The sequence below is a fragment of the Stenella coeruleoalba genome, assembly GCF_951394435.1.
Source record: "Stenella coeruleoalba genome assembly, chromosome: 1".
NCBI classification, from domain to species: domain Eukaryota; kingdom Metazoa; phylum Chordata; class Mammalia; order Artiodactyla; family Delphinidae; genus Stenella; species Stenella coeruleoalba.
In genome coordinates, this window is record NC_137169.1 from 155,035,050 (window position 1) to 155,060,195 (window position 25,146).

Below are 25,146 nucleotides of genomic sequence, written 5' to 3' on the forward strand. Positions count from 1 at the left end.
CACGGTGGCCAGGTCCACAGAACGTTGCAGATAGCTGCTGAAAACAGCCCTCCTCCACCTGAGAATGGCTTGCTCTCCCTCTCAAGCGGAGAGAGCTGGGATTCGATATTTAATGAAGTGCCTCTGTCCACTTGGCATTGAGAGGCACTAGGGGGCGTTAGTGCTCTGCACCCGGCGAAATGCCTGTTTCGTTTGTGATTTTCCTTTGTGAAAAACAACTATCCACAGAGTGTTTTGTGCCGATTTTCCATCCTTTTAGACTGACGGAAAGCATTTTACCCACGTAGAAACAGAGAACGAATAGAAAGAGCGTTGCATTACGTTCAATAAAAGCTTAGGGCGGTCTCGGTGGTACGTTAGTGAGGTTATCTGGGGACACCTTAGCCACGTACATTGTGTTGGAGAGGCACCGAGAATTCAGGAGTTCTCAAAGTTCGAGGACACAGTTGCCTTACACGTAGGCACGGTGGCAGCCGGGGACATGGCAGTGATTTGGAGAACGTTGTATTAGTCAGCTCTTGCTGCGATAATGCTTTGCAACAAATCTCCCCAAAACTCACTTACATAAAGAGGCATCTAGTTTTCTGGGACCTGTGGGCTAGCTGCAGCGGCTCTCTTGTAGACCTCTCGATGGCGGGTGTCGCTCCATGCCGTGGGTCAGTTTCAGGTCTGTCCCACACACCTTACCGTGGAGCCCAACTGTGAGGCTGCAGGTCCCTGTCTTCTCGCAGAGTTCGGTGAAACGTAAGAGGTGAACCCAACCACACAAGCCCACGTAAGGCCTCTGCGACTCACTTAAGGCCATCGTGTCTTCCCTTGGCCTCCTGGGAACCCCCTGGCCCCAGGATGCAGCTTCCGTAGCCCAGGGCAACCGGCGGAGGGGGGGTGGGCGGGGCTGCAGGAGGGTGGAACGCCGAGGTCACAGAGGGTGTGGGTGTGGCCACCTCTGCTGTGACTGAACCAAGGGCAGGGGGGCAGGGGGTCCAGGGCAGGGCCCTCAGAGCCCGGTAGGCCCAGGGGGGCGGCACAAGCACCTAGGCCCAGGCCGAAGAGCGCCTTCTTGGTACGCGCGGCAGGCCGGCCTCTCGCCTTGCCACTCAGGCCGCCCTCCCACTTGAAGTGTGTGTGGCACGCGTCCGCGGAGTACACCTCGCTGCACAGGTAGCCACGGGGCTGGGCGTCGTAGCTTCCTGCGAGGCGGCCGGAGGTCCCGCAGGCGGGTGGGTCCCTGGGACAGACGCGCGGAGCGGCTCCTGCCCGGCCCCCCTGAGAACCGTCGCCGTTCCGTAAGGCGGGGCGCCTGCTTCAGAATGTAAAATCACGTGTCCGCTCCATCGATACGCCGTTTAGTTTACCAGGCAAGACTTTCTTGGTGAAAGAAGCAGCCTTGCCTTGCATCCTCGAGCAGGCTTCTCAGCTGGCTGTGCACCGGTACTCTCTCTCTGGGTGTGCTAGTCCGCAGGGCAGGGCATCGCCTGGGCAGGGTGGAGCGTGATCTCTGCGGCCTCGTCTTGCAGCTCCTTCCTTCCATTCTCAGTCATCCTGCCCACAGTGGCCTCCTCTCAGGCCTGCATACTTACAACGGCGCATGGCCCGTGCTGCCCCTCTGCAGGCAGTGTCCCTCTGTTTAGTTTGCAGCTGACCGATGCCGCCTCACCCTTCTCATCTCTTCTCAGGTGTCACTTGGTCAAGAAAGCGTCCCCTTACCTACTCAGCTCATCACGTCCCCCTACCGTAGCTCACGTGACACCACGCACCTCTCGCTTATGGCCGTCATCGCCTTTCCCATCCAGTTTCAGGTAGGTAAGTTTACCCCGTGGTGGTCCGTGAGGAAGAAGAGATCACGCCTGTTTGGCTTACTCTTGATTCCCAGCGACTAGCCCGGTTACTGATAACCTCTGTTAGAGGGAGAAAGGAATGCACCCGATCCCTGGTGAAGCCCTGAGCGTTTTCCTTTCTAGTGTCCCTCGTACTCCTCCCTGCCATCTGTGTCGCCCTTACTCGGCGTCTACCGTTTATGAGTTTACACCTGGGTTACGGTGACTGCTTCGGAGAATCGCATGCCTTTCTATCTCCCTCGCTGCGACCTCTCCTACACCTCCCAGGGCTCTTGGGTTATGCCCTTGCCCTCGTCCGAGCCGTCCGTGGCACCCGCTGTCAACCCCGTACGGCCAAGCTCCGAAGACTGACACTCAAGGCCCTCCGTAATTTGGCTTCAGTTTCACTTTCCAGACGTGTCAAGAAAGAACGGGGTCTAAGTATCTGTGCACCTCTGCTCCGTTTCATATCTACCCACGAGGTTAATTTTTTTGTTTCTTCCAGTCCGCCTATTTTGCACCTCCTTCTCTGGGAAGACTTCACTGAGAATCCAAGCGATTTCTGGATCCCTTCTCTCCCCTGGAGCTGCAAACACTTTAACAGGACATGTGCGGAACTGCCGTAAGGTAATCTACATCTTGTCTCCCTCTCTGGTACCTAACCTCCCTGCGAATGGGGTTACGTCTCCGTGTTCTGTGCGGGTTTTCAGCCCAGGACTCTCTACGCGTAGTGGATATTTGATTTGGTAAGTGAACGAATAAGTGGATGAGTCACCGAGATGAGGGTGTTGTCTCATTCTTTCTCTCTTCCTCCACTTTCAAGTTTCTTTAGTTAGTTTCCTCACACAAAAGGTTTCTTTGTAGCTACACAGTGGCCAGGTCCACAGAACGTTGCAGATAGCTGCTGAAAACAGCCCTCCTCCACCTGAGAATGGCTTGCTCTCCCTCTCAAGCGGAGAGAGCTGGGATTCGATATTTAATGAAGTGCCTCTGTCCACTTGGCATTGAGAGGCACTAGGGGGCGTTAGTGCTCTGCACCCGGCGAAATGCCTGTTTCGTTTGTGATTTTCCTTTGTGAAAAACAACTATCCACAGAGTGTTTTGTGCCGATTTTCCATCCTTTTAGACTGACGGAAAGCATTTTACCCACGTAGAAACAGAGAACGAATAGAAAGAGCGTTGCATTACGTTCAATAAAAGCTTAGGGCGGTCTCGGTGGTACGTTAGTGAGGTTATCTGGGGACACCTTAGCCACGTACATTGTGTTGGAGAGGCACCGAGAATTCAGGAGTTCTCAAAGTTCGAGGACACAGTTGCCTTACACGTAGGCACGGTGGCAGCCGGGGACATGGCAGTGATTTGGAGAACGTTGTATTAGTCAGCTCTTGCTGCGATAATGCTTTGCAACAAATCTCCCCAAAACTCACTTACATAAAGAGGCATCTGGTTTTCTGGGACCTGTGGGCTAGCTGCAGCGGCTCTCTTGTACACCTCTCGATGGCGGGTGTCGCTCCATGCCGTGGGTCAGTTTGAGGTCTGTCCCGCACACCTTACCGTGGAGCCCAACTGTGAGGCTGCAGGTCCCTGTCTTCTCGCAGAGTTCGGTGGAACGTAAGAGGTGAACCCAACCACAAAAGCCCACGTAAGGCCTCTGCGACTCACTTAAGGCCATCGTGTCTTCCCTTGGCCCCCTGGGAACCCCCTGGCCCCAGGATGCAACTTCCGTAGCCCAGGGCAACCGGCGGAGGGGGGGCGGGCGGGGCTGCAGGAGGGTGGAACGCCGAGGTCACAGAGGGTGTGGATGTGGCCACCTCTGCTGTGACTGAACCAAGGGCAGGGGGGCAGGGGGTCCAGGGCAGGGCCCTCAGAGCCCGGTAGGCCCAGGGGGGCGGCGCAAGCACCTAGGCCCAGGCCGAAGAGCGCCTTCTTGGTACGCGCGGCAGGCCGGCCTCTCGCCTTGCCACTCAGGCCGCCCTCCCACTTGAAGTGTGTGTGGCACGCGTCCGCGGAGTACACCTCGCTGCACAGGTAGCCACGGGGCTGGGCGTCGTAGCTTCCTGCGAGGCGGCCGGAGGTCTCGCAGGCGGGTGGGTCCCTGGGACAGACGCGTGGAACGGCTCCTGCCCGGCCCCCCTGAGAACCGTCGCCGTTCCGTAAGGCGGGGCGCCTGCTTCAGAATGTAAAATCACGTGTCCGCTCCATCGATACGCCGTTTAGTTTACCAGGCAAGACTTTCTTGGTGAAAGAAGCAGCCTTGCCTTGCATCCTCGAGCAGGCTTCTCAGCTGGCTGTGCACCGGTACTCTCTCTCTGGGTGTGCTAGTCCGCAGGGCAGGGCATCGCCTGGGCAGGGTGGAGCGTGATCTCTGCGGCCTCGTCTTGCAGCTCCTTCCTTCCATTCTCAGTCATCCTGCCCACAGTGGCCTCCTCTCAGGCCTGCATACTTACAACGGCGCATGGCCCGTGCTGCCCCTCTGCAGGCAGTGTCCCTCTGTTTAGTTTGCAGCTGACCGATGCCGCCTCACCCTTCTCATCTCTTCTCAGGTGTCACTTGGTCAAGAAAGCGTCCCCTTACCTACTCAGCTCATCACGTCCCCCTACCGTAGCTCACGTGACACCACGCACCTCTCGCTTATGGCCGTCATCGCCTTTCCCATCCAGTTTCAGGTAGGTAAGTTTACCCCGTGGTGGTCCGTGAGGAAGAAGAGATCACGCCTCTTTGGCTTACTCTTGATTCCCAGCGACTAGCCCGGTTACTGATAACCTCTGTTAGAGGGAGAAAGGAATGCACCCGATCCCTGGTGAAGCCCTGAGCGTTTTCCTTTCTAGTGTCCCTCGAACTCCTCCCTGCCATCTGTGTCGCCCTTACTCGGCGTCTACCGTTTATGAGTTTACACCTGGGTTACGGTGACTGCTTCGGAGAATCGCATGCCTTTCTATCTCCCTCGCTGCGACCTCTCCTACACCTCCCAGGGCTCTTGGGTTATGCCCTTGCCCTCGTCCGAGCCGTCCGTGGCACCCGCTGTCAACCCCGTTCGGCCAAGCTCCGAAGACTGACACTCAAGGCCCTCCGTAATTTGGCTTCAGTTTCACTTTCCAGACGTGTCAAGAAAGAACGGGGTCTAAGTATCTGTGAACCTCTGCTCCGTTTCATATCTACCCACGAGGTTAATTTTTTTGTTTCTTCCAGTCCGCCTATTTTGCACCTCCTTCTCTGGGAAGACTTCACTGAGAATCCAAGCGATTTCTGGATCCCTTCTCTCCCCTGAAGCTGCAAACACTTTAACAGGACATGTGCGGAACTGCCGTAAGGTAATCTACATCTTGTCTCCCTCTCTGGTACCTAACCTCCCTGCGAATGGGGGTACGTCTCCGTGTTCTGTGCGGGTTTTCAGCCCAGGACTCTCTACGCGTAGTGGATATTTGATTTGGTAAGTGAACGAATAAGTGGATGAGTCACCGAGATGAGGGTGTTGTCTCATTCTTTCTCTCTTCCTCCACTTTCAAGTTTCTTTAGTTAGTTTCCTCAGACAAAAGGTTTCTTTGTAGCTACACAGTGGCCAGGTCCACAGAACGTTGCAGATAGCTGCTGAAAACAGCCCTCCTCCACCTGAGAATGGCTTGCTCTCCCTCTCAAGCGGAGAGAGCTGGGATTCGATATTTAATGAAGTGCCTCTGTCCACTTGGCATTGAGAGGCACTAGGGGGCGTTAGTGCTCTGCACCCTGCGAAATGCCTGTTTCGTTTGTGATTTTCCTTTGTGAAAAACAACTATCCACAGAGTGTTTTGTGCCGATTTTCCATCCTTTTCAACTGACGGAAAGCATTTTACCCACGTAGAAACAGAGAACGAATAGAAAGAGCGTTGCATTACGTTCAATAAAAGCTTAGGGCGGTCTCGGTGGTACGTTAGTGAGGTTATCTGGGGACACCTTAGCCACGTACATTGTGTTGGAGAGGCACCGAGAATTCAGGAGTTCTCAAAGTTCGAGGACACAGTTGCCTTACACGTAGGCACGGTGGCAGCCGGGGACATGGCAGTGATTTGGAGAACGTTGTATTAGTCAGCTCTTGCTGCGATAATGCTTTGCAACAAATCTCCCCAAAACTCACTTACATAAAGAGGCATCTGGTTTTCTGGGACCTGTGGGCTAGCTGCAGCGGCTCTCTTGTACACCTCTCGATGGCGGGTGTCGCTCCATGCCGTGGGTCAGTTTGAGGTCTGTCCCGCACACCTTACCGTGGAGCCCAACTGTGAGGCTGCAGGTCCCTGTCTTCTCGCAGAGTTCGGTGAAACGTAAGAGGTGAACCCAACCACAAAAGCCCACGTAAGGCCTCTGCGACTCACTTAAGGCCATCGTGTCTTCCCTTGGCCCCCTGGGAACCCCCTGGCCCCAGGATGCAGCTTCCGTAGCCCAGGGCAACCGGCGGAGGGGGGGCGGGCGGGGCTGCAGGAGGGTGGAACGCCGAGGTCACAGAGGGTGTGGGTGTGGCCACCTCTGCTGTGACTGAACCAAGGGCAGGGGGGCAGGGGGTCCAGGGCAGGGCCCTCAGAGCCCGGTAGGCCCAGGGGGGCGGCGCAAGCACCTAGGCCCAGGCCGAAGAGCGCCTTCTTGGTACGCGCGGCAGGCCGGCCTCTCGCCTTGCCACTCAGGCCGCCCTCCCACTTGAAGTGTGTGTGGCACGCGTCCGCGGAGTACACCTCGCTGCACAGGTAGCCACGGGGCTGGGCGTCGTAGCTTCCTGCGAGGCGGCCGGAGGTCTCGCAGGCGGGTGGGTCCCTGGGACAGACGCGTGGAACGGCTCCTGCCCGGCCCCCCTGAGAACCGTCGCCATTCCGTAAGGCGGGGCGCCTGCTTCAGAATGTAAAATCACGTGTCCGCTCCATCGATACGCCGTTTAGTTTACCAGGCAAGACTTTCTTGGTGAAAGAAGCAGCCTTGCCTTGCATCCTCGAGCAGGCTTCTCAGCTGGCTGTGCACCGGTACTCTCTCTCTGGGTGTGCTAGTCCGCAGGGCAGGGCATCGCCTGGGCAGGGTGGAGCGTGATCTCTGCGGCCTCGTCTTGCAGCTCCTTCCTTCCATTCTCAGTCATCCTGCCCACAGTGGCCTCCTCTCAGGCCTGCATACTTACAACGGCGCATGGCCCGTGCTGCCCCTCTGCAGGCAGTGTCCCTCTGTTTAGTTTGCAGCTGACCGATGCCGCCTCACCCTTCTCATCTCTTCTCAGGTGTCACTTGGTCAAGAAAGCGTCCCCTTACCTACTCAGCTCATCACGTCCCCCTACCGTAGCTCACGTGACACCACGCACCTCTCGCTTATGGCCGTCATCGCCTTTCCCATCCAGTTTCAGGTAGGTAAGTTTACCCCGTGGTGGTCCGTGAGGAAGAAGAGATCACGCCTCTTTGGCTTACTCTTGATTCCCAGCGACTAGCCCGGTTACTGATAACCTCTGTTAGAGGGAGAAAGGAATGCACCCGATCCCTGGTGAAGCCCTGAGCGTTTTCCTTTCTAGTGTCCCTCGAACTCCTCCCTGCCATCTGTGTCGCCCTTACTCGGCGTCTACCGTTTATGAGTTTACACCTGGGTTACGGTGACTGCTTCGGAGAATCGCATGCCTTTCTATCTCCCTCGCTGCGACCTCTCCTACACCTCCCAGGGCTCTTGGGTTATGCCCTTGCCCTCGTCCGAGCCGTCCGTGGCACCCGCTGTCAACCCCGTACGGCCAAGCTCCGAAGACTGACACTCAAGGCCCTCCGTAATTTGGCTTCAGTTTCACTTTCCAGACGTGTCAAGAAAGAACGGGGTCTAAGTATCTGTGAACCTCTGCTCCGTTTCATATCTACCCACGAGGTTAATTTTTTTGTTTCTTCCAGTCCGCCTATTTTGCACCTCCTTCTCTGGGAAGACTTCACTGAGAATCCAAGCGATTTCTGGATCCCTTCTCTCCCCTGAAGCTGCAAACACTTTAACAGGACATGTGCGGAACTGCCGTAAGGTAATCTACATCTTGTCTCCCTCTCTGGTACCTAACCTCCCTGCGAATGGGGGTACGTCTCCGTGTTCTGTGCGGGTTTTCAGCCCAGGACTCTCTACGCGTAGTGGATATTTGATTTGGTAAGTGAACGAATAAGTGGATGAGTCACCGAGATGAGGGTGTTGTCTCATTCTTTCTCTCTTCCTCCACTTTCAAGTTTCTTTAGTTAGTTTCCTCAGACAAAAGGTTTCTTTGTAGCTACACAGTGGCCAGGTCCACAGAACGTTGCAGATAGCTGCTGAAAACAGCCCTCCTCCACCTGAGAATGGCTTGCTCTCCCTCTCAAGCGGAGAGAGCTGGGATTCGATATTTAATGAAGTGCCTCTGTCCACTTGGCATTGAGAGGCACTAGGGGGCGTTAGTGCTCTGCACCCTGCGAAATGCCTGTTTCGTTTGTGATTTTCCTTTGTGAAAAACAACTATCCACAGAGTGTTTTGTGCCGATTTTCCATCCTTTTCAACTGACGGAAAGCATTTTACCCACGTAGAAACAGAGAACGAATAGAAAGAGCGTTGCATTACGTTCAATAAAAGCTTAGGGCGGTCTCGGTGGTACGTTAGTGAGGTTATCTGGGGACACCTTAGCCACGTACATTGTGTTGGAGAGGCACCGAGAATTCAGGAGTTCTCAAAGTTCGAGGACACAGTTGCCTTACACGTAGGCACGGTGGCAGCCGTGGACATGGCAGTGATTTGGAGAACGTTGTATTAGTCAGCTCTTGCTGCGATAATGCTTTGCAACAAATCTCCCCAAAACTCACTTACATAAAGAGGCATCTAGTTTTCTGGGACCTGTGGGCTAGCTGCAGCGGCTCTCTTGTACACCTCTCGATGGCGGGTGTCGCTCCATGCCGTGGGTCAGTTTGAGGTCTGTCCCGCACACCTTACCGTGGAGCCCAACTGTGAGGCTGCAGGTCCCTGTCTTCTCGCAGAGTTCAGTGAAACGTAAGAGGTGAACCCAACCACACAAGCCCACGTAAGGCCTCTGCGACTCACTTAAGGCCATCGTGTCTTCCCTTGGCCTCCTGGGAACCCCCTGGCCCCAGGATGCAGCTTCCGTAGCCCAGGGCAACCGGCGGAGGGGGGGCGGGCGGGGCTGCAGGAGGGTGGAACGCCGAGGTCACAGAGGGTGTGGGTGTGGCCACCTCTGCTGTGACTGAACCAAGGGCAGGGGGGCAGGGGGTCCAGGGCAGGGCCCTCAGAGCCCGGTAGGCCCAGGGGGGCGGCGCAAGCACCTAGGCCCAGGCCAAAGAGCGCCTTCTTGGTACGCGCGGCAGGCCGGCCTCTCGCCTTGCCACTCAGGCCGCCCTCCCACTTGAAGTGTGTGTGGCACGCGTTCGCGGAGTACACCTCGCTGCACAGGTAGCCACGGGACTGGGCGTCATAGCTTCCTGCGAGGCGGCCGGAGGTCCCGCAGGCGGGTGGGTCCCTGGGACAGACGCGCGCAGCGGCTCCTGCCCGGGCCCCCTGAGAACCGTCGCCGTTCCGTAAGGCGGGACGCCTGCTTCAGAATGTAAAATCACGTGTCCGCTCCATCGATACGCCGTTTAGTTTACCAGGCAAGACTTTCTTGGTGAAAGAAGCAGCCTTGCCTTGCATCCTCGAGCAGGCTTCTCAGCTGGCTGTGCACCGGTACTCTCTCTCTGGGTGTGCTAGTCCGCAGGGCAGGGCATCGCCTGGGCAGGGTGGAGCGTGATCTCTGCGGCCTCGTCTTGCAGCTCCTTCCTTCCATTCTCAGTCATCCTGCCCACAGTGGCCTCCTCTCAGGCCTGCATACTTACAACGGCGCATTGCCCGTGCTGCCCCTCTGCAGGCAGTGTCCCTCTGTTTAGTTTGCAGCTGACCGATGCCGCCTCACCCTTCTCATCTCTTCTCAGGTGTCACTTGGTCAAGAAAGCGTCCCCTTACCTACTCAGCTCATCACGTCCCCCTACCGTAGCTCACGTGACACCACGCACCTCTCGCTTATGGCCGTCATCGCCTTTCCCATCCAGTTTCAGGTAGGTAAGTTTACCCCGTGGTGGTCCGTGAGGAAGAAGAGATCACGCCTGTTTGGCTTACTCTTGATTCCCAGCGACTAGCCCGGTTACTGATAACCTCTGTTAGAGGGAGAAAGGAATGCACCCGATCCCTGGTGAAGCCCTGAGCGTTTTCCTTTCTAGTGTCCCTCGTACTCCTCCCTGCCATCTGTGTCGCCCTTACTCGGCGTCTACCGTTTATGAGTTTACACCTGGGTTACGGTGACTGCTTCGGAGAATCGCATGCCTTTCTATCTCCCTCGCTGCGACCTCTCCTACACCTCCCAGGGCTCTTGGGTTATGCCCTTGCCCTCGTCCGAGCCGTCCGTGGCACCCGCTGTCAACCCCGTACGACCAAGCTCCGAAGACTGACACTCAAGGCCCTCCGTAATTTGGCTTCAGTTTCACTTTCCAGACGTTTCAAGAAAGAACGGGGTCTAAGTATCTGTGCACCTCTGCTCCGTTTCATATCTACCCACGAGGTTAATTTTTTTGTTTCTTCCAGTCCGCCTATTTTGCACCTCCTTCTCTGGGAAGACTTCACTGAGAATCCAAGCGATTTCTGGATCCCTTCTCTCCCCTGAAGCTGCAAACACTTTAACAGGACATGTGCGGAACTGCCGTAAGGTAATCTACATCTTGTCTCCCTCTCTGGTATCTAACCTCCCTGCGAATGGGGGTACGTCTCCGTGTTCTGTGCGGGTTTTCAGCCCAGGACTCTCTACGCGTAGTGGATATTTGATTTGGTAAGTGAACGAATAAGTGGATGAGTCACCGAGATGAGGGTGTTGTCTCATTCTTTCTCTCTTCCTCCACTTTCAAGTTTCTTTAGTTAGTTTCCTCAGACAAAAGGTTTCTTTGTAGCTACACAGTGGCCAGGTCCACAGAACGTTGCAGATAGCTGCTGAAAACATCCCTCCTCCACCTGAGAATGGCTTGCTCTCCCTCTCAAGCGGAGAGAGCTGGGATTCGATATTTAATGAAGTGCCTCTGTCCACTTGGCATTGAGAGGCACTAGGGGGCGTTAGTGCTCTGCACCCGGCGAAATGCCTGTTTCGTTTGTGATTTTCCTTTGTGAAAAACAACTATCCACAGAGTGTTTTGTGCCGATTTTCCATCCTTTTAGACTGACGGAAAGCATTTTACCCACGTAGAAACAGAGAACGAATAGAAAGAGCGTTGCATTACGTTCAATAAAAGCTTAGGGCGGTCTCGGTGGTACGTTAGTGAAGTTATCTGGGGACACCTTAGCCACGTACATTGTGTTGGAGAGGCACTGAGAATTCAGGAGTTCTCAAAGTTCGAGGACACAGTTGCCTTACACGTAGGCACGGTGGCAGCCGTGGACATGGCAGTGATTTGGAGAACGTTGTATTAGTCAGCTCTTGCTGCGATAATGCTTTGCAACAAATCTCCCCAAAACTCACTTACATAAAGAGGCATCTAGTTTTCTGGGACCTGTGGGCTAGCTGCAGCGGCTCTCTTGTAGACCTCTCGATGGCGGGTGTCGCTCCATGCCGTGGGTCAGTTTGAGGTCTGTCCCGCACACCTTACCGTGGAGCCCAACTGTGAGGCTGCAGGTCCCTGTCTTCTCGCAGAGTTCGGTGAAACGTAAGAGGTGAACCCAACCACACAAGCCCACGTAAGGCCTCTGCGACTCATTTAAGGCCATCGTGTCTTCCCTTGGCCTCCTGGGAACCCCCTGGCCCCAGGATGCAGCTTCCGTAGCCCAGGGCAACCGGCGGAGGGGGGGCGGGCGGGGCTGCAGGAGGGTGGAACGCCGAGGTCACAGAGGGTGTGGGTGTGGCCACCTCTGCTGTGACTGAACCAAGGGCAGGGGGGCAGGGGGTCCAGGGCAGGGCCCTCAGAGCCCGGTAGGCCCAGGGGGGCGGCGCAAGCACCTAGGCCCAGGCCGAAGAGCGCCTTCTTGGTACGCGCGGCAGGCCGGCCTCTCGCCTTGCCACTCAGGCCGCCCTCCCACTTGAAGTGTGTGTGGCACGCGTCCGCGGAGTACACCTCGCTGCACAGGTAGCCACGGGACTGGGCGTCGTAGCTTCCTGCGAGGCGGCCGGAGGTCCCGCAGGCGGGTGGGTCCCTGGGACAGACGCGCGGAGCGGCTCCTGCCCGGCCGCCCTGAGAACCGTCGCCGTTCCGTAAGGCGGGGCGCCTGCTTCAGAATGTAAAATCACGTGTCCGCTCCATCGATACGCCGTTTAGTTTACCAGGCAAGACTTTCTTGGTGAAAGAAGCAGCCTTGCCTTGCATCCTCGAGCAGGCTTCTCAGCTGGCTGTGCACCGGTACTCTCTCTCTGGGTGTGCTAGTCCGCAGGGCAGGGCATCGCCTGGGCAGGGTGGAGCGTGATCTCTGCGGCCTCGTCTTGCAGCTCCTTCCTTCCATTCTCAGTCATCCTGCCCACAGTGGCCTCCTCTCAGGCCTGCATACTTACAACGGCGCATTGCCCGTGCTGCCCCTCTGCAGGCAGTGTCCCTCTGTTTAGTTTGCAGCTGACCGATGCCGCCTCACCCTTCTCATCTCTTCTCAGGTGTCACTTGGTCAAGAAAGCGTCCCCTTACCTACTCAGCTCATCACGTCCCCCTACCGTAGCTCACGTGACACCACGCACCTCTCGCTTATGGCCGTCATCGCCTTTCCCATCCAGTTTCAGGTAGGTAAGTTTACCCCGTGGTGGTCCGTGAGGAAGAAGAGATCACGCCTCTTTGGCTTACTCTTGATTCCCAGCGACTAGCCCGGTTACTGATAACCTCTGTTAGAGGGAGAAAGGAATGCACCCGATCCCTGGTGAAGCCCTGAGCGTTTTCCTTTCTAGTGTCCCTCGTACTCCTCCCTGCCATCTGTGTCGCCCTTACTCGGCGTCTACCGTTTATGAGTTTACACCTGGGTTACGGTGACTGCTTCGGAGAATCGCATGCCTTTCTATCTCCCTCGCTGCGACCTCTCCTACACCTCCCAGGGCTCTTGGGTTATGCCCTTGCCCTCGTCCGAGCCGTCCGTGGCACCCGCTGTCAACCCCGTACGGCCAAGCTCCGAAGACTGACACTCAAGGCCCTCCGTAATTTGGCTTCAGTTTCACTTTCCAGACGTGTCAAGAAAGAACGGGGTCTAAGTATCTGTGAACCTCTGCTCCGTTTCATATCTACCCACGAGGTTAATTTTTTTGTTTCTTCCAGTCCGCCTATTTTGCACCTCCTTCTCTGGGAAGACTTCACTGAGAATCCAAGCGATTTCTGGATCCCTTCTCTCCCCTGAAGCTGCAAACACTTTAACAGGACATGTGCGGAACTGCCGTAAGGTAATCTACATCTTGTCTCCCTCTCTGGTATCTAACCTCCCTGCGAATGGGGGTACGTCTCCGTGTTCTGTGCGGGTTTTCAGCCCAGGACTCTCTACGCGTAGTGGATATTTGATTTGGTAAGTGAACGAATAAGTGGATGAGTCACCGAGATGAGGGTGTTGTCTCATTCTTTCTCTCTTCCTCCACTTTCAAGTTTCTTTAGTTAGTTTCCTCAGACAAAAGGTTTCTTTGTAGCTACACAGTGGCCAGGTCCACAGAACGTTGCAGATAGCTTCTGAAAACAGCCCTCCTCCACCTGAGAATGGCTTGCTCTCCCTCTCAAGCGGAGAGAGCTGGGATTCGATATTTAATGAAGTGCCTCTGTCCACTTGGCATTGAGAGGCACTAGGGCGCGTTAGTGCTCTGCACCCGGCGAAATGCCTGTTTCGTTTGTGATTTTCCTTTGTGAAAAACAACTATCCACAGAGTGTTTTGTGCCGATTTTCCATCCTTTTAGACTGACGGAAAGCATTTTACCCACGTAGAAACAGAGAACCAATAGAAAGAGCGTTGCATTACGTTCAATAAAAGCTTAGGGCGGTCTCGGTGGTACGTTAGTGAGGTTATCTGGGGACACCTTAGCCACGTACATTGTGTTGGAGAGGCACCGAGAATTCAGGAGTTCTCAAAGTTCGAGGACACAGTTGCCTTACACGTAGGCACGGTGGCAGCCGTGGACATGGCAGTGATTTGGAGAACGTTGTATTAGTCAGCTCTTGCTGCGATAATGCTTTGCAACAAATCTCCCCAAAACTCACTTACATAAAGAGGCATCTAGTTTTCTGGGACCTGTGGGCTAGCTGCAGCGGCTCTCTTGTAGACCTCTCGATGGCGGGTGTCGCTCCATGCCGTGGGTCAGTTTGAGGTCTGTCCCGCACACCTTACCGTGGAGCCCAACTGTGAGGCTGCAGGTCCCTGTCTTCTCGCAGAGTTCGGTGAAACGTAAGAGGTGAACCCAACCACACAAGCCCACGTAAGGCCTCTGCGACTCACTTAAGGCCATCGTGTCTTCCCTTGGCCTCCTGGGAACCCCCTGGCCCCAGGATGCAGCTTCCGTAGCCCAGGGCAACCGGCGGAGTGGGGGCGGGCGGGGCTGCAGGAGGGTGGAACGCCGAGGTCACAGAGGGTGTGGGTGTGGCCACCTCTGCTGTGACTGAACCAAGGGCAGGAGGGCAGGGGGTCCAGGGCAGGGCCCTCAGAGCTCGGTAGGCCCAGGGGGGCAGCGCAAGCACCTAGGCCCAGGCCGAAGAGCGCCTTCTTGGTACGCGCGGCAGGCCGGCCTCTCACCTTGCCACTCAGGCCGCCCTCCCACTTGAAGTGTGTGTGGCACGCGTCCGCGGAGTACACCTCGCTGCACAGGTAACCACGGGGCTGGGCGTCGTAGCTTCCTGCGAGGCGGCCGGAGGTCCCGCAGGCGGGTGGGTCCCTGGGACAGACGCGCGGAGCGGCTCCTGCCCGGCCCCCCTGAGAACCGTCGCCGTTCCGTAAGGCGGGGCGCCTGCTTCAGAATGTAAAATCACGTGTCCGCTCCATCGATACGCCGTTAATTTACCAGGCAAGACTTTCTTGGTGAAAGAAGCAGCCTTGCCTTGCATTCTCGAGCAGGCTTCTCAGCTGGCTGTGCACCGGTACTCTCTCTCTGGGTGTGCTAGTCCGCAGGGCAGGGCATCGCCTGGGCAGGGTGGAGCGTGATCTCTGCGGCCTCGTCTTGCAGCTCCTTCCTTCCATTCTCAGTCATCCTGCCCACAGTGGCCTCCTCTCAGGCCTGCATACTTACAACGGCGCATTGCCCGTGCTGCCCCTCTGCAGGCAGTGTCCCTCTGTTTAGTTTGCAGCTGACCGATGCCGCCTCACCCTTCTCATCTCTTCTCAGGTGTCACTTGGTCAAGAAAGCGTCCCCTTACCTACTCAGCTCATCACGTCCCCCTACCGTAGCTCACGTGACACCACGCACCTCTCGCTTATGGCCGTCATCGCCTTTCCCATCCAGTTTCAGGTAGGTAAGTTTACCCCGTGGTGGTCCGTGAGGAAGAAGAGATCACGCCTCTTTGGCTTACTCTTGATTCCCAGCGACTAGCCCGGTTACTGATAACCTCTGTTAGAGGGAGAAAGGAATGCACCCGATCCCTGGTGAAGCCCTGAGCGTTTTCCTTTCTAGTGTCCCTCGTACTCCTCCCTGCCATCTGTGTCGCCCTTACTCGGCGTCTACCGTTTATGAGTTTACACCTGGGTTACGGTGACTGCTTCGGAGAATCGCATGCCTTTCTATCTCCCTCGCTGCGACCTCTCCTACACCTCCCAGGGCTCTTGGGTTATGCCCTTGCCCTCGTCCGAGCCGTCCGTGGCACCCGCTGTCAACCCCGTACGGCCAAGCTCCGAAGACTGACACTCAAGGCCCTCCGTAATTTGGCTTCAGTTTCACTTTCCAGACGTGTCAAGAAAGAACGGGGTCTAAGTATCTGTGAACCTCTGCTCCGTTTCATATCTACCCACGAGGTTAATTTTTTTGTTTCTTCCAGTCCGCCTATTTTGCACCTCCTTCTCTGGGAAGACTTCACTGAGAATCCAAGCGATTTCTGGATCCCTTCTCTCCCCTGGAGCTGCAAACACTTTAACAGGACATGTGCGGAACTGCCGTAAGGTAATCTACATCTTGTCTCCCTCTCTGGTACCTAACCTCCCTGCGAATGGGGGTACGTCTCCGTGTTCTGTGCGGGTTTTCAGCCCAGGACTCTCTACGCGTAGTGGATATTTGATTTGGTAAGTGAACGAATAAGTGGATGAGTCACCGAGATGAGGGTGTTGTCTCATTCTTTCTCTCTTCCTCCACTTTCAAGTTTCTTTAGTTAGTTTCCTCAGACAAAAGGTTTCTTTGTAGCTACACAGTGGCCAGGTCCACAGAACGTTGCAGATAGCTGCTGAAAACAGCCCTCCTCCACCTGAGAATGGCTTGCTCTCCCTCTCAAGCGGAGAGAGCTGGGATTCGATATTTAATGAAGTGCCTCTGTCCACTTGGCATTGAGAGGCACTAGGGCGCGTTAGTGCTCTGCACCCGGCGAAATGCCTGTTTCGTTTGTGATTTTCCTTTGTGAAAAACAACTATCCACAGAGTGTTTTGTGCCGATTTTCCATCCTTTTAGACTGACGGAAAGCATTTTACCCACGTAGAAACAGAGAAACAATAGAAAGAGCGTTGCATTACGTTCAATAAAAGCTTAGGGCGGTCTCGGTGGTACGTTAGTGAGGTTATCTGGGGACACCTTAGCCACGTACATTGTGTTGGAGAGGCACCGAGAATTCAGGAGTTCTCAAAGTTCGAGGACACAGTTGCCTTACACGTAGGCACGGTGGCAGCCGTGGACATGGCAGTGATTTGGAGAACGTTGTATTAGTCAGCTCTTGCTGCGATAATGCTTTGCAACAAATCTCCCCAAAACTCACTTACATAAAGAGGCATCTAGTTTTCTGGGACCTGTGGGCTAGCTGCAGCGGCTCTCTTGTAGACCTCTCGATGGCGGGTGTCGCTCCATGCCGTGGGTCAGTTTGAGGTCTGTCCCGCACACCTTACCGTGGAGCCCAACTGTGAGGCTGCAGGTCCCTGTCTTCTCGCAGAGTTCGGTGAAACGTAAGAGGTGAACCCAACCACACAAGCCCACGTAAGGCCTCTGCGACTCACTTAAGGCCATCGTGTCTTCCCTTGGCCTCCTGGGAACCCCCTGGCCCCAGGATGCAGCTTCCGTAGCCCAGGGCAACCGGCGGAGTGGGGGCGGGCGGGGCTGCAGGAGGGTGGAACGCCGAGGTCACAGAGGGTGTGGGTGTGGCCACCTCTGCTGTGACTGAACCAAGGGCAGGAGGGCAGGGGGTCCAGGGCAGGGCCCTCAGAGCTCGGTAGGCCCAGGGGGGCGGCGCAAGCACCTAGGCCCAGGCCGAAGAGCGCCTTCTTGGTACGCACGGCAGGCCGGCCTCTCACCTTGCCACTCAGGCCGCCCTCCCACTTGAAGTGTGTGTGGCACGCGTCCGCGGAGTACACCTCGCTGCACAGGTAACCACGGGGCTGGGCGTCGTAGCTTCCTGCGAGGCGGCCGGAGGTCCCGCAGGCGGGTGGGTCCCTGGGACAGACGCGCGGAGCGGCTCCTGCCCGGCCCCCCTGAGAACCGTCGCCGTTCCGTAAGGCGGGGCGCCTGCTTCAGAATGTAAAATCACGTGTCCGCTCCATCGATACGCCGTTTAGTTTACCAGGCAAGACTTTCTTGGTGAAAGAAGCAGCCTTGCCTTGCATTCTCGAGCAGGCTTCCCAGCTGGCTGTGCACCGGTACTCTCTCTCTGGGTGTGCTAGTCCGCAGGGCAGGGCATCGCCTGGGCAGGGTGGAGCGTGATCTCTGCGGCCTCGTCTTGCAGCTCCTTCCTTCCATTCTCAGTCATCCTGCCCACAGTGGCCTCCTCTCAGGCCTGCATACTTACAACGGCGCATGGCCCGTGCTGCCCCTCTGCAGGCAGTGTCCCTCTGTTTAGTTTGCAGCTGACCGATGCCGCCTCACCCTTCTCATCTCTTCTCAGGTGTCACTTGGTCAAGAAAGCGTCCCCTTACCTACTCAGCTCATCACGTCCCCCTACCGTAGCTCACGTGACACCACGCACCTCTCGCTTATGGCCGTCATCGCCTTTCCCATCCAGTTTCAGGTAGGTAAGTTTACCCCGTGGTGGTCCGTGAGGAAGAAGAGATCACGCCTCTTTGGCTTACTCTTGATTCCCAGCGACTAGCCCGGTTACTGATAACCTCTGTTAGAGGGAGAAAGGAATGCACCCGATCCCTGGTGAAGCCCTGAGCGTTTTCCTTTCTAGTGTCCCTCGTACTCCTCCCTGCCATCTGTGTCGCCCTTACTCGGCGTCTACCGTTTATGAGTTTACACCTGGGTTACGGTGACTGCTTCGGAGAATCGCATGCCTTTCTATCTCCCTCGCTGCGACCTCTCCTACACCTCCCAGGGCTCTTGGGTTATGCCCTTGCCCTCGTCCGAGCCGTCCGTGGCACCCGCTGTCAACCCCGTACGGCCAAGCTCCGAAGACTGACACTCAAGGCCCTCCGTAATTTGGCTTCAGTTTCACTTTCCAGACGTGTCAAGAAAGAACGGGGTCTAAGTATCTGTGAACCTCTGCTCCGTTTCATATCTACCCACGAGGTTAATTTTTTTGTTTCTTCCAGTCCGCCTATTTTGCACCTCCTTCTCTGGGAAGACTTCACTGAGAATCCAAGCGATTTCTGGATCCCTTCTCTCCCCTGAAGCTGCAAACACTTTAACAGGACATGTGCGGAACTGCCGTAAGGTAATCTACATCTTGTCTCCCTCTCTGGTACCTAACCTCCCTGCGAATGGGGGTACGTCTCCGTGTTCTGTGCGGGTTTTCAGCCCAGGACTCTCTACGCGTAGTGGATATTTGATTTGGTAAGTGAACGAATAAGTGGATGAGTCACCGAGATGAGGGTGTTGTCTCATTCTTTCTCTCTTCCTCCACTTTCAAGTTTCTTTAGTTAGTTTCCTCAGACAAAAGGTTTCTTTGTAGCTACACAGTGGCCAGGTCCACAGAACGTTGCAGATAGCTGCTGAAAACAGCCCTCCTCCACCTGAGAATGGCTTGCTCTCCCTCTCAAGCGGAGAGAGCTGGGATTCGATATTTAATGAAGTGCCTCTGTCCACTTGGCATTGAGAGGCACTAGGGGGCGTTAGTGCTCTGCACCCGGCGAAATGCCTGTTTCGTTTGTGATTTTCCTTTGTGAAAAACAACTATCCACAGAGTGTTTTGTGCCGATTTTCCATCCTTTTAGACTGACGGAAAGCATTTTACCCACGTAGAAACAGAGAACGAATAGAAAGAGCGTTGCATTACGTTCAATAAAAGCTTAGGGCGGTCTCGGTGGTACGTTAGTGAGGTTATCTGGGGACACCTTAGCCACGTACATTGTGTTGGAGAGGCACCGAGAATTCAGGAGTTCTCAAAGTTCGAGGACACAGTTGCCTTACACGTAGGCACGGTGGCAGCCGTGGACATGGCAGTGATTTGGAGAACGTTGTATTAGTCAGCTCTTGCTGCGATAATGCTTTGCAACAAATCTCCCCAAAACTCACTTACATAAAGAGGCATCTAGTTTTCTGGGACCTGTGGGCTAGCTGCAGCGGCTCTCTTGTAGACCTCTCGATGGCGGGTGTCGCTCCATGCCGTGGGTCAGTTTGAGGTCTGTCCCGCACACCTTACCGTGGAGCCCAACTGTGAGGCTGCAGGTCCCTGTCTTCTCGCAGAGTTCGGTGGAACGTAAGAGGTGAACCCAACCACACAAGCCCACGTAAGGCCTCTGCGACTCACTTAAGGCCATCGTGTCTTCCCTTGGCCTCCTGGGAAACCCCTGGCCCCAGGATGCAGCTTCCGTAGCCCAGGGCAACCGGCGGAGGGGGGGCGGGCGGGGCTGCAGGAGGGTGGAACGCCGAGGTCACAGAGGGTGTGGGTGTGGCCACCTCTGCTGTGACTGAACCAAGGGCAGGGGTGCAGGGGGTCCAGGGCAGGGCCCTCAGAGCCCGGTAGGCCCAGGGGGGCGGCGCAAGCACCTAGGCCCAGGCCGAAGAGCGCCTTCTTGGTACGCGTGGCAGGCCGGCCTCTCGCCTTGCCACTCAGGCCGCCCTCCCACTTGAAGTGTGTGTGGCACGCGTCCGCGGAGTACACCTCGCTGCACAGGTAGCCACGGGACTGGGCGTCGTAGCTTCCTGCGAGGCGGCCGGAGGTCCCGCAGGCGGGTGGGTCCCTGGGACAGACGCGCGGAGCGGCTCCTGCCCGGCCCCCCTGAGAACCGTCGCCGTTCCGTAAGGCGGGGCGCCTGCTTCAGAATGTAAAATCACGTGTCCGCTCCATCGATACGCCGTTTAGTTTACCAGGCAAGACTTTCTTGGTGAAAGAAGCAGCCTTGCCTTGCATCCTCGAGCAGGCTTCTCAGCTGGCTGTGCACCGGTACTCTCTCTCTGGGTGTGCTAGTCCGCAGGTCAGGGCATCGCCTGGGCAGCGTGGAGCGTGATCTCTGCGGCCTCGTCTTGCAGCTCCTTCCTTCCATTCTCAGTCATCCTGCCCACAGTGGCCTCCTCTCAGGCCTGCATACTTACAACGGCGCATTGCCCGTGCTGCCCCTCTGCAGGCAGTGTCCCTCTGTTTAGTTTGCAGCTGACCGATGCCGCCTCACCCTTCTCATCTCTTCTCAGGTGTCACTTGGTCAAGAAAGCGTCCCCTTACCTACTCAGCTCATCACGTCCCCCTACCGTAGCTCACGTGACACCACGCACCTCTCGCTTATGGCCGTCATCGCCTTTCCCATCCAGTTTCAGGTAGGTAAGTTTACCCCGTGGTGGTCCGTGAGGAAGAAGAGATCACGCCTCTTTGGCTTACTCTTGATTCCCAGCGACTAGCCCGGTTACTGATAACCTCTGTTAGAGGGAGAAAGGAATGCACCCGATCCCTGGTGAAGCCCTGAGCGTTTTCCTTTCTAGTGTCCCTCGTACTCCTCCCTGCCATCTGTGTCGCCCTTACTCGGCGTCTACCGTTTATGAGTTTACACCTGGGTTACGGTGACTGCTTCGGAGAATCGCATGCCTTTCTATCTCCCTCGCTGCGACCTCTCCTACACCTCCCAGGGCTCTTGGGTTATGCCCTTGCCCTCGTCCGAGCCGTCCGTGGCACCCGCTGTCAACCCCGTACGGCCAAGCTCCGAAGACTGACACTCAAGGCCCTCCGTAATTTGGCTTCAGTTTCACTTTCCAGACGTGTCAAGAAAGAACGGGGTCTAAGTATCTGTGAACCTCTGCTCCGTTTCATATCTACCCACGAGGTTAATTTTTTTGTTTCTTCCAGTCCGCCTATTTTGCACCTCCTTCTCTGGGAAGACTTCACTGAGAATCCAAGCGATTTCTGGATCCCTTCTCTCCCCTGAAGCTGCAAACACTTTAACAGGACATGTGCGGAACTGCCGTAAGGTAATCTACATCTTGTCTCCCTCTCTGGTACCTAACCTCCCTGCGAATGGGGGTACGTCTCCGTGTTCTGTGCGGGTTTTCAGCCCAGGACTCTCTACGCGTAGTGGATATTTGATTTGGTAAGTGAACGAATAAGTGGATGAGTCACCGAGATGAGGGTGTTGTCTCATTCTTTCTCTCTTCCTCCACTTTCAAGTTTCTTTAGTTAGTTTCCTCAGACAAAAGGTTTCTTTGTAGCTACACAGTGGCCAGGTCCACAGAACGTTGCAGATAGCTGCTGAAAACAGCCCTCCTCCACCTGAGAATGGCTTGCTCTCCCTCTCAAGCAGAGAGAGCTGGGATTCGATATTTAATGAAGTGCCTCTGTCCACTTGGCATTGAGAGGCACTAGGGGGCGTTAGTGCTCTGCACCCGGCGAAATGCCTGTTTCGTTTGTGATTTTCCTTTGTGAAAAACAACTATCCACAGAGTGTTTTGTGCCGATTTTCCATCCTTTTAGACTGACGGAAAGCATTTTACCCACGTAGAAACAGAGAACGAATAGAAAGAGCGTTGCATTACGTTCCATAAAAGCTTAGGGCGGTCTCGGTGGTACGTTAGTGAGGTTATCTGGGGACACCTTAGCCACGTACATTGTGTTGGAGAGGCACCGAGAATTCAGGAGTTCTCAAAGTTCGAGGACACAGTTGCCTTACACGTAGGCACGGTGGCAGCCGTGGACATGGCAGTGATTTGGAGAACGTTGTATTAGTCAGCTCTTGCTGCGATAATGCTTTGCAACAAATCTCCCCAAAACTCACTTACATAAAGAGGCATCTAGTTTTCTGGGACCTGTGGGCTAGCTGCAGCAGCTCTCTTGTAGACCTCTCGATGGCGGGTGTCGCTCCATGCCGTGGGTCAGTTTGAGGTCTGTCCCGCACACCTTACCGTGGAGCCCAACTGTGCGGCTGCAGGTCCCTGTCTTCTCGCAGAGTTCGGTGGAACGTAAGAGGTGAACCCAACCACACAAGCCCACGTAAGGCCTCTGCGACTCACTTAAGGCCATCGTGTCTTCCCTTGGCCTCCTGGGAACCCCCTGGCCCCAGGATGCAGCTTCCGTAGCCCAGGGCAACCGGCGGAGGGGGGGCGGGCGGGGCTGCAGGAGGGTGGAACGCCGAGGTCACAGAGGGTGTGGGTGTGGCCACCTCTGCTGTGACTGAACCAAGGGCAGGGGGGCAGGGGGTCCAGGGCAGGGCCCTCAGAGCCCGGTAGGCCCAGGGGGGCGGCGCAAGCACCTAGGCCCAGGCCGAAGAGCGCCTTCTTGGTACGCGCGGCAGGCCGGCCTCTCGCCTTGCCACTCAGGCCGCCCTCCCACTTGAAGTGTGTGTGGCACGCGTCCGCGGAGTACACCTCGCTGCACAGGTAGCCACGGGGCTGGGCGTCGTAGCTTCCTGCGAGGCGGCCGGAGGTCCCGCAGGCGGGTGGGTCCCTGGGACAGACGCGCGGAGCGGCTCCTGCCCGGCCCCCCTGAGAACCGTCGCCGTTCCGTAAGGCGGGGCGCCTGCTTCAGAATGTAAAATCACGTGTCCGCTCCATCGATACGCCGTTTAGTTTACCAGGCAAGACTTTCTTGGTGAAAGAAGCAGCCTTGCCTTGCATCCTCGAGCAGGCTTCTCAGCTGGCTGTGCACCGGTACTCTCTCTCTGGGTGTGCTAGTCCGCAGGGCAGGGCATCGCCTGGGCAGGGCGGAGCGTGATCTCTGCGGCCTCGTCTTGCAGCTCCTTCCTTCCATTCTCAGTCATCCTGCCCACAGTGGCCTCCTCTCAGGCCTGCATACTTACAACGGCGCATTGCCCGTGCTGCCCCTCTGCAGGCAGTGTCCCTCTGTTTAGTTTGCAGCTGACCGATGCCGCTTCACCCTTCTCATCTCTTCTCAGGTGTCACTTGGTCAAGAAAGCGTCCCCTTACCTACTCAGCTCATCACGTCCCCCTACCGTAGCTCACGTGACACCACGCACCTCTCGCTTATGGCCGTCATCGCCTTTCCCATCCAGTTTCAGGTAGGTAAGTTTACCCCGTGGTGGTCCGTGAGGAAGAAGAGATCACGCCTCTTTGGCTTACTCTTGATTCCCAGCGACTAGCCCGGTTACTGATAACCTCTGTTAGAGGGAGAAAGGAATGCACCCGATCCCTGGTGAAGCCCTGAGCGTTTTCCTTTCTAGTGTCCCTCGTACTCCTCCCTGCCATCTGTGTCGCCCTTACTCGGCGTCTACCGTTTATGAGTTTACACCTGGGTTACGGTGACTGCTTCGGAGAATCGCATGCCTTTCTATCTCCCTCGCTGCGACCTCTCCTACACCTCCCAGGGCTCTTGGGTTATGCCCTTGCCCTCGTCCGAGCCGTCCGTGGCACCCGCTGTCAACCCCGTACGGCCAAGCTCCGAAGACTGACACTCAAGGCCCTCCGTAATTTGGCTTCAGTTTCACTTTCCAGACGTGTCAAGAAAGAACGGGGTCTAAGTATCTGTGAACCTCTGCTCCGTTTCATATCTACCCACGAGGTTAATTTTTTTGTTTCTTCCAGTCCGCCTATTTTGCACCTCCTTCTCTGGGAAGACTTCACTGAGAATCCAAGCGATTTCTGGATCCCTTCTCTCCCCTGGAGCTGCAAACACTTTAACAGGACATGTGCGGAACTGCCGTAAGGTAATCTACATCTTGTCTCCCTCTCTGGTACCTAACCTCCCTGCGAATGGGGGTACGTCTCCGTGTTCTGTGCGGGTTTTCAGCCCAGGACTCTCTACGCGTAGTGGATATTTGATTTGGTAAGTGAACGAATAAGTGGATGAGTCACCGAGATGAGGGTGTTGTCTCATTCTTTCTCTCTTCCTCCACTTTCAAGTTTCTTTAGTTAGGTTCCTCAGACAAAAGGTTTCCTTGTAGCTACACAGTGGCCAGGTCCACAGAACGTTGCAGATAGCTGCTGAAAACAGCCCTCCTCCACCTGAGAATGGCTTGCTCTCCCTCTCAAGCGGAGAGAGCTGGGATTCGATATTTAATGAAGTGCCTCTGTCCACTTGGCATTGAGAGGCACTAGGGGGCGTTAGTGCTCTGCACCCGGCGAAATGCCTGTTTCGTTTGTGATTTTCCTTTGTGAAAAACAACTATCCACAGAGTGTTTTGTGCCGATTTTCCATCCTTTTAGACTGACGGAAAGCATTTTACCCACGTAGAAACAGAGAACGAATAGAAAGAGCGTTGCATTACGTTCAATAAAAGCTTAGGGCGGTCTCGGTGGTACGTTAGTGAGGTTATCTGGGGACACCTTAGCCACGTACATTGTGTTGGAGAGGCACCGAGAATTCAGGAGTTCTCAGAGTTCGAGGACACAGTTGCCTTACACGTAGGCACGGTGGCAGCCGTGGACATGGCAGTGATTTGGAGAACGTTGTATTAGTCAGCTCTTGCTGCGATAATGCTTTGCAACAAATCTCCCCAAAACTCACTTACATAAAGAGGCATCTAGTTTTCTGGGACCTGTGGGCTAGCTGCAGCGGCTCTCTTGTAGACCTCTCGATGGCGGGTGTCGCTCCATGCCGTGGGTCAGTTTGAGGTCTGTCCCGCACACCTTACCGTGGAGCCCAACTGTGAGGCTGCAGGTCCCTGTCTTCTCGCAGAGTTCGGTGGAACGTAAGAGGTGAACCCAACCACACAAGCCCACGTAAGGCCTCTGCGACTCACTTAAGGCCATCGTGTCTTCCCTTGGCCTCCTGGGAACCCCCTGGCCCCAGGATGCAGCTTCCGTAGCCCAGGGCAACCGGCGGAGGGGGGGCGGGCGGGGCTGCAGGAGGGTGGAACGCCGAGGTCACAGAGGGTGTGGGTGTGGCCACCTCTGCTGTGACTGAACCAAGGGCAGGGGGGCAGGGGGTCCAGGGCA